The sequence below is a fragment of the Eptesicus fuscus genome, chromosome 13 (assembly GCF_027574615.1).
Source record: "Eptesicus fuscus isolate TK198812 chromosome 13, DD_ASM_mEF_20220401, whole genome shotgun sequence".
Classification (NCBI taxonomy): domain Eukaryota; kingdom Metazoa; phylum Chordata; class Mammalia; order Chiroptera; family Vespertilionidae; genus Eptesicus; species Eptesicus fuscus.
Window position 1 is genome coordinate 83574510 of NC_072485.1, and position 11441 is coordinate 83585950.

The window sequence follows — 11441 nt, forward strand, 5'->3', positions numbered from 1 at the left end:
ATTCCTTTATTTGAGTCTAAATGTCCAGGTTAGTCCTGACCACCATTTGATTATCCCGAGTTCCTGCCCTTCACCCAAACCACCAACCTGGGCCCATAGCGCCCCCTAGTGACCACAGTTCTCTCCCAGCACCCAGACCTACATCCGGGTCCCAGACCATCATGGTGGTGCAGCTCAGGCCAACACGGGGCCCAGGACGCAAACACCGAATCCAGTGTTGTATCGGGGGACCAGACCACTATTCCATAACCCAGATGTCCTGGTGAGGTACCAGACCGCCTCACGGGGCTCAGACCTCCCTCCTCGGCCCGAACTGCCCTCCCAGGACACAGACCTCCATTCCGGGCTCAGACCTACATCCGGGTCCCAGACCATCATAGCGGGGCCAAGAAGATTAACCCGGGACCCAGGACTCAAAAACAGAATCCACTCGAACAGGAAGGGGTGTAGTTCTCCATCTGTAACCCAGAACACCATTCCATAGCCCAGATGTCCAGGTGAGGTTCCAGACCGGTCCCCGGGGCCCAGACCTCCCTCCCTGGTCCAAATGCCCTCCCAAAAACCAGACCTGCATTCGGACGTCAGACGTACATCCGGGACCCAGACCTTTATGGCGAGGACCCGAACGCCATTCCGGTCTCCCAGACTAGAACCCAGTGCCTGTTCCTTTATTGGAGTCTAAATGTCCAGGCTAGTCCTGACCACCATGTCCTCATCCCGAGGTCCTGCCCTTGACCCAAACCTCCCTCCTGGGGCCATAGCGGCCCCTAATGGCCACACTTCTCTCCCAGTACCCAGACCTCCATCCGGGGCTCAGACCTACATCTGGGCCCGAGACCATCATGGCGGGGCCGAGAAGATAATCCTGGAGGCCAGGCCTCAAACACAGAGTCCAGTCTGGTATCAGGGGTGTAGTTCTCCATGTGTAACCCAGACCACCATTCCATAACATGTGAGGTGCCAGACCCCCCGCCGGGGCCCAGACATCGCTTCCTGGCCTGAACGATCCTCCCCGAACCCATTCATCTAACGGGGGCTCAGACCTACATCCGGGTTCCAGGCCACAAACACCGAATCCAGTATTGAATCATGGGATTAGATCTCCATCTGTAACCCAGACCACTATTCCATAACTCAGCTTTCCAGTGGAGATACCAGACTGCCCTCCGGGGCCCAGACCTCCCTCTCTGGCCCGAAGGACCCTAACAGAACCCAGACCTCCATCCGGGGCTCAGACCTACATCCGGGTCCCAGACCATCATGGCGGGGCCGAGAAGATTAACCCGGGGCCCAGGCCTCAAACACAGAATCCAGTCTTGTATCAGGGGTGTAGTTCTCCATCTGTAACCCAGACCACCATTCCGTAACCCAGAGTCCAGGTGAGGTACCAGACCGCCCCCCGGGACCCAGTCCTCCCTCCCTGGTCCAATTGCCCTCCCAGGACTCAGACCTCCATCTGGGGCTCAGACCATATCCGGGTCCAAGACCTTTATGGCGAGGACCAGATTGCCATTCCAGGGACCCAGACTAGAACCCAGTGCCTGTTCCTTTATTGGAGTCTAAATGTCCAGGCTAGTCCTGACCACCATTTCATTATCTAGAGGTCCTGCACTTGACCCAAACCTCCTACCTGGGCCCATAGTGCCCCCTAGTGACCACACCTTCCTCCCATCACCCAGACCTACATCCGGGTCTCAGACCTACATCTGGGTCACAGACCTTTTTGGAGGGGCTCAGAAGGCCAACCCGGGGCCCAGGCCACAAAAACCGAAAAGTGTTGTATCAGGGTACTCGATCTCCATGTGCAACCCAGACCTCTATTCCATATCCCAGATGTCCAGATGAGGTGCCAGACCCCCCAGAGCCCTAACCTCCCTCCCTGGCCAAACTGCCTTCCCAGGACCATCCGGGGCTCAGACCTCCATCCGGGTCCCAGACCTTTATGGCGAGGACCAGGCCATTCTGGGGACCAAGACTAGAACCCAGTGCCTGTTCCTTTATTGGAGTCTAAATATCCAGGCTAGTCCTGACCACCATTGCATCATCCCGAGGCCCTGCCCTTGACCCAAACCTCCCACCTGGGCCCATAGCGCCCACTAGTGACCACATCTAACTCCCAGCACCCAGACCTACATCCGGGTCCCAGGCCTTGGCGGGGCTGAGAAGGCCAACCTGGGGCCCAGGCCTCAAAAGAGAATCCAGTGTTGTATCAGGGACTAGATGTCCATCTGTAACCCAGACCACCATTCCATAACCCAGATGTCCATGTGAGGTACAAAACCTCCCTTTGGGGCCCAGACCTCCCTTTCTGGCCGATCTGTCCTCCCATGACCCAGACCTCCATCGGGGGCTCAGACCTTCATGGTAGGTCGAGATGGCCAACCTGGGGCCCAGGCCACAAACACTGTCGTTTTAGGATATATATTTTTTTAAATTTCTTTATTAAGGTAATACATATGTGTCCTTATCCCACCCATTATCCCCCAACCCCCCCACTCATGCCCTCACCCCCTGTTGTCTGTGTCCATTGGTTAGGCTTATATGCATGCATACAAGTCCTTTGGTTGATCTCTCCCCCTTACCCTCACCCTCCCCTGCCTTCCCTCTAAGGTTTGACGGTCTGATTGATGCTTCTCTGGATCTGTTTTTGCACATTAGTTTATGTTGTTCATTATATTCCACAAATGAGTGAGATCATGTGATATTTATCTTTCTCTGACTGGCTGATTTCACTTAGCATAATGCTCTCCAGTTACATCCATGTTGTTGCAAACGGTAAGAATTCCTTCTTTTTTACCGCAGCGTAGTATTCCTTTGTGTAGATGTACCAGTTTTCTAATCCACTCATCTGCTGACGTGCACCTAGGCTGTTTCCAAATCTCATCTATGGTGAATTGTGCTGCTATGAACATAGGGGTGCGTATATCCTTTCTGATTGGTGTTTCCATTTTCTTGGGATATATTCCCAGGAGTGGGATCACTGGGTCAAATGGGAGTTCCATTTTTAGTTTTTTGAGGAAACTCCATACTGTTCTCCACAGTGGCTGCACCAGTCTGCATTCCCACCAGCAGTGCACGAGGGTTCCTTTTTCTCCGCATCCTCTTCTGACAGGTGTGAGGTGGTACCTCATTGTTGTTTTTTGTTTTGTTTTGTTTTTTGGGTTTTGTTTGTTTGTTTTTTTTTTAGTTTGGAGTTACATTTATTACGCTCGGGTCCTCATTGTCGTTTTGATGAGGATGTGTCTTCCATGGAGTCTCCAAAGGGGGTATAAGGGATGGAGGGAGGGGGGCGAGAGAGAGACACATCGACTGGTTGTCTCACCCAGGGGCTCTGACAGGGGGTGAGGGGTGAACCTGCAACCCAGGTCCGAGCCCTGGACCGGAAATGGAACTTCCGACCCTTCCGTGCACAGTCCGACGCGCTAACCACGGAGCCACGCCGGCCGGGGTGGGAACGTTTTGATTGCAGACCGTCCTGTGTGGCCACCTGGTCTCCGAGGCGGGACGGCGGCCTCGCGGGCCTCCCGGGCTCCTCAGCAGCAGCACGTGGCCCCTCTGCGCCCACACGACCCACCGGGACCTCAGCCTGACCCTCAGGCCGGGGGGGCGGGGGGTGAAGAAGGGTCAGGCCGTGGTGACCAGCGTGGGGCCCGGCCTCGTCACCCGCCTCCGCCTCCGGCCACGGGCCATCCACCCCCGCCGGGCTCTCCGGGGCCCCGGGGAGGATCAGGGGCTCGGACGCCATGTCCAGGTCATCTTCAGGCAGGCGGCGCGCCCCCATCCTGGGGACCGGAGCGTCTGCATCTCGGGTCTCAGGCGATGACACGAAGGGCCCTGAGCTCTCAGGCACCTGGAAAGGCAAGACGAGGGTCAGGGGGTCAGCCCGGGAGCCCCCACAAGAGGATAGGGGCCCGCAGACCCCACGCTCAGTGGGGCCCGGCCGCCTCTGGTCTCAGCTCTGGCCTCACGGCTGGCTCCGCGGGCCTCGGTGCCTCGGTTTCCCCATGTGGGTTGGGCCCTCCAGAGACTAAGGCACATCCAGCTCAGGCCCTCGGCTCGTGTTCGGCTGACGCTCGGGCAGCGAGGGCCTCGCTGGAGCTGCAGTGGGTCCCGCCTCCTCCCCGCGCGGGGCGGCCTGGCCTGGGCGGCACTCACCAGGCTTTCCCTTCGGTAAGGGCGTCCGGGGGAGACACATCCTGGGGAGACAGATGGCGGGTGGTTACGGAGGTGCCGGGGGGTCCCTCCGAGCTGAGGTGGCTCCACAAGCGATCACCCCCCCCCCCCCAATCATGGAAGCTGCAGGAAGGGCCCCTGTGCCTCGTCCCCATTTTCTGCTTCCAGAACCTGCCAGGAGCCAGCGCCCGAGCTCAGCCGCCCCGGGCTCTGCCCCACAGACCTGCCCACACCCTGGCCTCGGCCATGGCTGCCACCCGGGAGATGGCGCTGGCACCCATCCATGGCTCAGGAGGGACCCCAATCTAGCCAGGCCCGTCCCTCAGCCCCAGGAACCGGCAGCAAAGGCCCAGCCCTGTCCTCCCCGGCGCCCGGACCTGCCCGGGTGTCACTGCCTCCCGTCCAATGCCCGGCTCCAGGGCCCACCTGCAAGGAGACAGCCGCGGGCCGCCGGGCCCCCTCCGCCTCCGGGTTTCCTGACGTAGAGAATGACGAGGGCCCCCAACGCCGCCGAGGAGAGCCAGCCCGCGACCCACAGGAGCCGGTGCCTGCTCGCGGTCCCTGCGGAACAACACGCCTCAGCAGGCCACCCATGTATGCACATATGCATGCACACATGTGTCACACATATGCATGCACACGCATGCACACGGGAACATTATTCACCCTTAACAAGGACTTCCTGCCATGGGTAAGAGCGTGAATGGGCCGAAGGCGCTGCTGGGGGCTGAGTAGCCGGGGAGATAGACCCTGGGGATCGCATCCCCGGGATGTGGACCCTAAAACGAAACGAACTCCGAGAAAAGGAGGACAAACCAACGAAACGCGTCTCCACTCGCTGGCCCAGCGGACGGGCCCTGGGGAGAGGCCGGGGGCAGGCCCGCTCAGCCCGCGAGCCTTCCTGGGGGCCGGCACCCCCAGGGCAGGTAGCGCTGACCCTGCCCCCACGCGGAGCCCAGGGGCCGGGTCTCAGGGGGGCTCACGGGCCACGTGAGAGTTGGCGGAAGTGGAGCTCTCGTGTCCCCCTGCAGGGACGTCCCGGGTCAGGCCGTGTCCCCGGGGACCCACGGGACCCAAACCTGACATCAGGACACGTCCCTCTGCGTTCCCCTCTCTTTTTAACGAAGTGGACATTTTTATTAATTTCAGAAAGGGAGTGGGAGAGACAGAATCATCAATGACCAGAGAAAATCACTGGTCGGCTGCCTCCTGCACGGCCCCCACCGGGGATCGAGCCCACAGCTAAGGCCTGTGCCCTCACGGGGAATCGAACCGTGACCTCCGGGGTCATAGGTCGAGGCTCACCCGCCGAGCCCGCCGCCGGGCTCTGTGTTTCCTTCCAGGTGTCTGCAGCTTCGCTGACAGGGAGGTCGGGGCTCGCCGCGAGGCCGTTGTTCTCCCTCCCAGCACCGCCCTGAGGACTCCTCGCACCACGGCCTCGGCTCCAGGGCGGGTTCATGAGGAACTCTGCCCAAGTTCACGAACAGGCGACTGACTCAGGACGGGGCCCAGTCCGACCTCCGTGGGGGTATCAGCCGCCCGAGCTCTCCCGGGTCCCACACTCAGCCAGGACCTGAGGACACGCTGCCGAAGGGCAGCAGCCAGACACGCAGGCCGCAGGCCACACGACTCCGTGTCCGTGGCGTGTGCGGACTGGGGGAACCTGGCACCGAGCGCAGATCAGGGTCTGCTGGGGGAGGGAGAGGATGGGGGAGCTGCTGTTTAATGGGCGGATGCGACTGTTTCCGAGGAGACAGAGGTGGGGGCTCAGAGCCACTGAACTGTCACCGCAGCCCAGCCGGCTGTGGGCAGCGGGGCTCAGCGGTTGAGCGGGGACCTGTGAACCAGGAGGTCACGGTTCGACTCCTGGTTTCGGGCGCCATCCCCGGCGGGGGTCGTCCAGGAGGCAGCGGGTCCACGATTCTCTCTCATCACTGACGTTTCTCTCTCTCCCTCTCCCTTCCTCTCTGACATCAATTAAAACCCATTTATTTTAAAAAGGGAGCTATTCTGCTAGCGCTTTTCCTCTGTCATGTCTCCCCAGAAGGCCCCCCATCTAGGCCCACCCGGAACCCCAGGATGAACCTGCTCCGGAAATGTGTGCGTGATGGCGTTCAGTGCGGCCATCCCGGAGAGCGGCCTCCCCGTGAGCAGCCTCCTCTAAGAGGGACGGTTTGCAGAGAGCAGCGCAGAGACGCAGGAGGAGGCGGCGACGCAGACAGAGCAGAGGTCGCAGCAGCAGGTCTAGGAGGAGCGCCGGGGCCGCCTCAGCCGCCACCCAGAGCCGAGGAGGAAGGAAGGGCCTCCCGGAGCCTGCGCGGAGCCGCCCGGCCGCACCTGGGTGTGGGGCCTCCGGCTGCGGGGCTGGGAGAGATTATTCCCGAGGTTTGTGAAGCCCCAGGCCGGCGCCTGTGACCGAACCAGGGCCTCCGGCTGCGGGGACGGCCGCTCAGCTGGGACGTGTGCGGTGCGCACTGCCCTTCCCCCGCCCGGAGCTGCCCCTCTGGAACCGTCGATGGCTCCCACCTGCCCGCCCTCCTCGGGCCTCTGCTGTCTCCCACAGCCCCCGCCCTCCCCCCCTCGGGGACCCGCCCAGGTCCCTGAGCTTTGGCCTCTGTGCCCGACTCCCCGGGGGCTTTGGAGGGATGGGCGGGCGGTGGCTCCGGGGGTGGACGGAGCCCCGGCCCGAGGGCGGCCCGGTGGACACAGCCAGGCCGTGGGCCTGCTTTCCTCTGCAGGCGCCTCCACGCGGCAGGTGCTACCAGGCTCCGGACGGGAGCCCCGAGGGGGCCGCAGCGTAACCGCGGCAGACCGGCCACGGGCGGGCGCGGGGACCCAGGCGGCACGGCTGCCCGCGCCCGAGGCGGTACCTGGTGCAGCGGTAGCAGCTCTCCGGGCAGTGCTCCGAGTCGCAGTAGTACTCCCCGGTCTTGCACCGGCACTGCCGGTCCCGTGTCGGGGTGCAGTCACTCACCATCTCCTCATCTGCGGGGGAGGGGGAAGGCTGGGTCAGGCACCGGGCTGGTCTCCGTGGGGGGCACTGTGCCAAGTCACGTGTCACTTTACCCCGCCATCTCTGCCACTGCACACGCCCCGGCTCTGACACACGGGGAGAGCGGGCCCGGTCTTGACGGAGGCGGGCGGGCGGGCGGGGAGTGGCGTAGGCCCATGGGAACGTCACCCACTGCACCCCAATGTTCCTTCCGAGGGCTGGCCCTGATCCCACGTCTCCCTTCGGCCAGGAGTCCCCGCTGCCCTGCGCCCGCACGTGCGGCACCGGCTCTGGCGGACGTGAGACTGTCCACCGCTCCACTCCTCAGAGTCGCTTTCTTTTTCTCTCTTAATTATAGTTTTACTGATTTTATTTATTCATTCATTCATTCATTCATCCACTTATTTATCTATTTATTTATTTGGTTAATCATCACTCCAGTATATTTTTCCCACTGATTTTTCTTTCTTGGATTATCTTCAAGTTTAGGCCTTTGGAAAACGCTTTTTTTTTTTTAATTTAAAAAAATATATATATTCTTGCCCTGGCTGGTTTGGCTCCGTGTATAGAGCATCAGCCTGTGGACTGAAAGGTCTCAGGTTCGATTCCCGGGCACATGCCCGGGGTTGCTGGCTCGATCCCCAGTGGGGGGCGTGCAGGAGGCAGCCGATCCATGATTCTCTCTCCTCATTGATGTTTCTCTCTCTCTCCATCTCCCTTCCTCTCTGACATCAATAAAATTATATTTTAAAAAATAAAAATAAAAAGGGGCTTCGGGGTCAAGGTCAAGACTCGAGGGGCCGGGACTCACCCTCGCGGCAGGTGGCGCACAGCCGGCAGGACCGCGGGCCGTTGGCGTGTCCCATGTACGTCCCCGTGTCACACGCCACACACTCGCTCCGGGTGTGGGGGCTGCTGCACGGCTCCTCCACATAGTGGCCTGTGCAGGAGGTCGGGGTGCAGTCAGACCACCAGGCACGCCCGGCGCCCCCCGTGCGGCCTCCATGCCAGGCCTGGGCGGGCTCTCCGGTGAGAAGACACCAATCCCTGTGCCTGGCGTTTGCATTCGAGTCGTCTCTGCACGTTACCAGGCCGTGGAAATGACGAAGCCACCGCTCCCCGACAGCTGTGTGGTGGGGCACCCAGGGAACCGACCCCCTCCCAGGACACACCTGAGGCCCCCCAGCACAGGTCTACGGTCCAGGGTCCTTCAGGGCAGCGGGACCCCAGCCTTGCGCTCCGCCTCCCTGGGCTGCCCCCCAGAGGGCCTGGGTGGGGGGCCTCAGAGCCCCGTCCTGCTCAAACTGGGGAAGTCCTTCCGGGGTTCCAGGGGCTGTGGCTGCAGGGCCAGAGGGTGTCCGTGGGCGGGGCCAGTGCTCCTCAGGGGGAGGGACACCATCCAGCCAGAGCCCCCCCCCCACTGGGAGCCCCTGGAGTGGCGTCCTCAGGACCACGCTGGGTGCTGGGCAGGAGCGCCAGGCTGCAGGGGAGGCCGCCGGAGAGCGAGGAGACGGCGTGGAAGGCACAGCGTGGAGACTCGGGCAGAAAGCCGGGACGAGGGGACAGGAAGCGGAGCAGCCAGGACACAGCGGTGCGGCCGGCGCGGCAGGTCAGATGCCCAGCAGGCTGCAGCCACCTCACCCACCCATCTCCCCTCAGCCAAGGACACTTCAGAGCACACGGTTCGCCCTTCTCCTCCCCAACCAGCGGGGACAGAGCCGAAGCCGCCCCCTCAGGGACAGCAGAAACCCAGGCCCTGTGGGACCTCAACGCTGGACGTCTCCCACCCCCAACAATGAGCTGCTCACCCTGAAAACCCGTCTCTCGGGTGAAAACAAGAGAGAATGCGCCACGGAGTCCCTTTCCCTCTGTTAACGCCTCAGGGTCTTGTCCTGGGAGCGTTCTTTACTGTATATTCCCCTTCCTTTGTGTTAAATTGTCACCTACATTTTGTGTCCTTTTGGTGTTTAAAGTGTTTATTTGTAAACAGTGAACGGACACGGCTGTAGATAAGAAAGGTCACAGCAGGGCGGCCTCTGGGGGCTGGAAGGGACCAAGTCAATGCACACACTTCTGGTGGGGAAGACGATTCGGTGCACACAGGTCTTTGTTCATCTCTCCCCTCCCACCCCCCCACCCCCTCCCTCCCCCCACCCCCCCCCCCCTCCCTGCTTCCTGGTCAAGGCTCAGGCCTTGGCAGCAGGTTCAAACTCTCGTCCCAGTTTGGGGCCCACGCCGGTGGCAGCACATCCAGGTCTCTCCCTCCCTCCCTCTGGCTCCCCCCAAACATCCACCCTCAAGTGAAGGGGAACCAAACAAAGGAAAAAGAAAGGAAAGGCCGTGGGGACACGGGTCCCTGTCTCACTGGTCAGAGAGCTGCGGACAAGGGACCCCGAGGCTGGTCAACCCTGAAGCTCTGCCAGGTCAGAGCCAGCCACGCCCGGTCTAACAGAGGCCAGGGTTACCGCGGCAACCTCCCCACCAAATAGTCGATCCCGTAAATCCTCGCTGACAAGATCCCCTGCCCAATGGCAGAGGGTGGATCCCACCCCTGAATAAAAGGGGGGGCAGGGCGTAGTCCTCCCACTGGCGGTGGGCTCCGGCCTGGCCCCCAGTCCCCAAAGTAATGCTTTTCTAGTCCCTTTCATTTGTGTGCGGCCTTCTCCAGAACCCGAACCCGGAACCGGAACCCGGAACCACACGGACGTGAAAGGGGTTCCCATAGGCCTCCTCCCAGCCGGAGAAATGACAGCTCCCAGCGGCCAGGGTGCCCGTCCTCCACTTGCTCAGACACGTCCGTGCCACGCCCTGCTCCTGGCGGTGACTCAGAGACCGAGGAGCCGGGGAGGGGCTGGGGGCAGAACGACAGCCCTCCAACCCTCCCGTGCAGCACCCTCAGCGGGTCCCGCCCACCAGCTCAGGGCCCCTGGGACCCACCGGCAGTAACGCTCCCGCCTGCCCTGAACCCCCCGCCACCCCCCCACCCCCCCACCCAGGGGCAGCTTTGCCCAGACTCTCCTCAGAGCAGGAGGCGCTCGGCCCGTCTGGGGTTCACGGAGGCACCAAAGGGAGGGACCCGCGGGAGAAACGTGGGTGCTGTGACCTCAGACACCTGCCGAGGCCACGGCAGGGCCAGACCTCCCCTAGTTTCTCCGACCCATGGGTCTGGGATGGTTCCCGTGGCGTGGAGGCCGCTCCCTCCTGGCGGGTCCTCCCAGCGAGGGGCATCTCAATACAGCGAGCGGCATCTCACTACAGCGCGGCCGCGGGTTCCGGGCTGCTGTGGCCACGCATCCCGCAGCCATTTCCTTCCAGCCCGACTGCCACCATGAGGCTCTAGTCACGTCCTGGGGCCGCAGGTCCAAGTTCACAATGGAGCCTATCGGCGCTGAAGAGGGAAATCGGAGAGAAGACGGGACTCACACTTCCGGAAGGTGCGTGTGGCCAGGACCTGGCGCGGCTGCTGACCTGCCTGCCTGTAGCTCGCTCGTCCTGGAGCCCATGACCCTGGCAGAAGGGACCCAGGACCCGGGGGGGGGGGGGGGGAGTCGGCAGCCCTGGGGGCAGGACGAGGCGGGGGTCCCCACACAAGGCCCTCCCCGCTAGGCAGCGGGACTCCTCCTAGGTTCGCAGCTGGGTGGGGACAAAGAGGTCAGCTGCCCAGAGGCACCTAACTGGGGTTCTGGGCCAACCAACAGCCGCAAGTGCTCACGTGGACAGGGGGCAGGGCCACGTGATCACATAGGAGTGGGCACGTGGACAAGGGGCAGGGCCGCGTGATTCAGGAGCACGGGCACGTGGAAGGGGGCGGGGCCACGTGGAGGTGGGAGGGATGCGGCCAGGAGCCCCAGAAGCGGAGGAGGCAGGAAGGACCCTCCCCGGAGCCCCCGAGGGAGCACAGCCCCGACACCCTGATTTCAGGTTCTGGCCCCGGATCGGGGAGAGCACGTGTCCCTGTGGGTTCCGGCCAGGCTCAGTCATCGGAGCGGCAGCCCCAGGAAACAGACCCTCCTTTTGGGGGTTTGGCTGGGTCCTGGGAACCGCTGAGTCCTGTGCTGGGCGGGGGGACCCCTAGAGCAAACATGTCCAACTCGCCGCCCGCACGCGGCCACCACGAATGTTTTTGCGGCCCCGCCCAAATAACAGTAAGAAACCTTTTTAAAAAATTTATTTATTATTTATTTTTAAAAATATATTTTATTGATTTTTTACAGAGAGGAAGGGAGAGGGATAGAGAGCTAGAAACATCGATGAGAGAGAACATCGATCAGCTGCC

The 11441-nt window shown here is 61.9% G+C and overlaps 1 long non-coding RNA gene across 1 annotated transcript; it reads right to left on the bottom strand.

The window, feature by feature from the left end:
- Positions 1-2895: 2895 nt before the first annotated feature.
- Positions 2896-4905, bottom strand: LOC129151233 (uncharacterized). The gene is made up of 3 exons (XR_008557966.1): positions 4840-4905; positions 4600-4734; positions 2896-3850 (listed from the first exon to the last, which is right to left on the bottom strand). It is a non-coding gene; the product is annotated as an uncharacterized LOC129151233 (long non-coding RNA).
- Positions 4906-11441: the final 6536 nt, after the last annotated feature.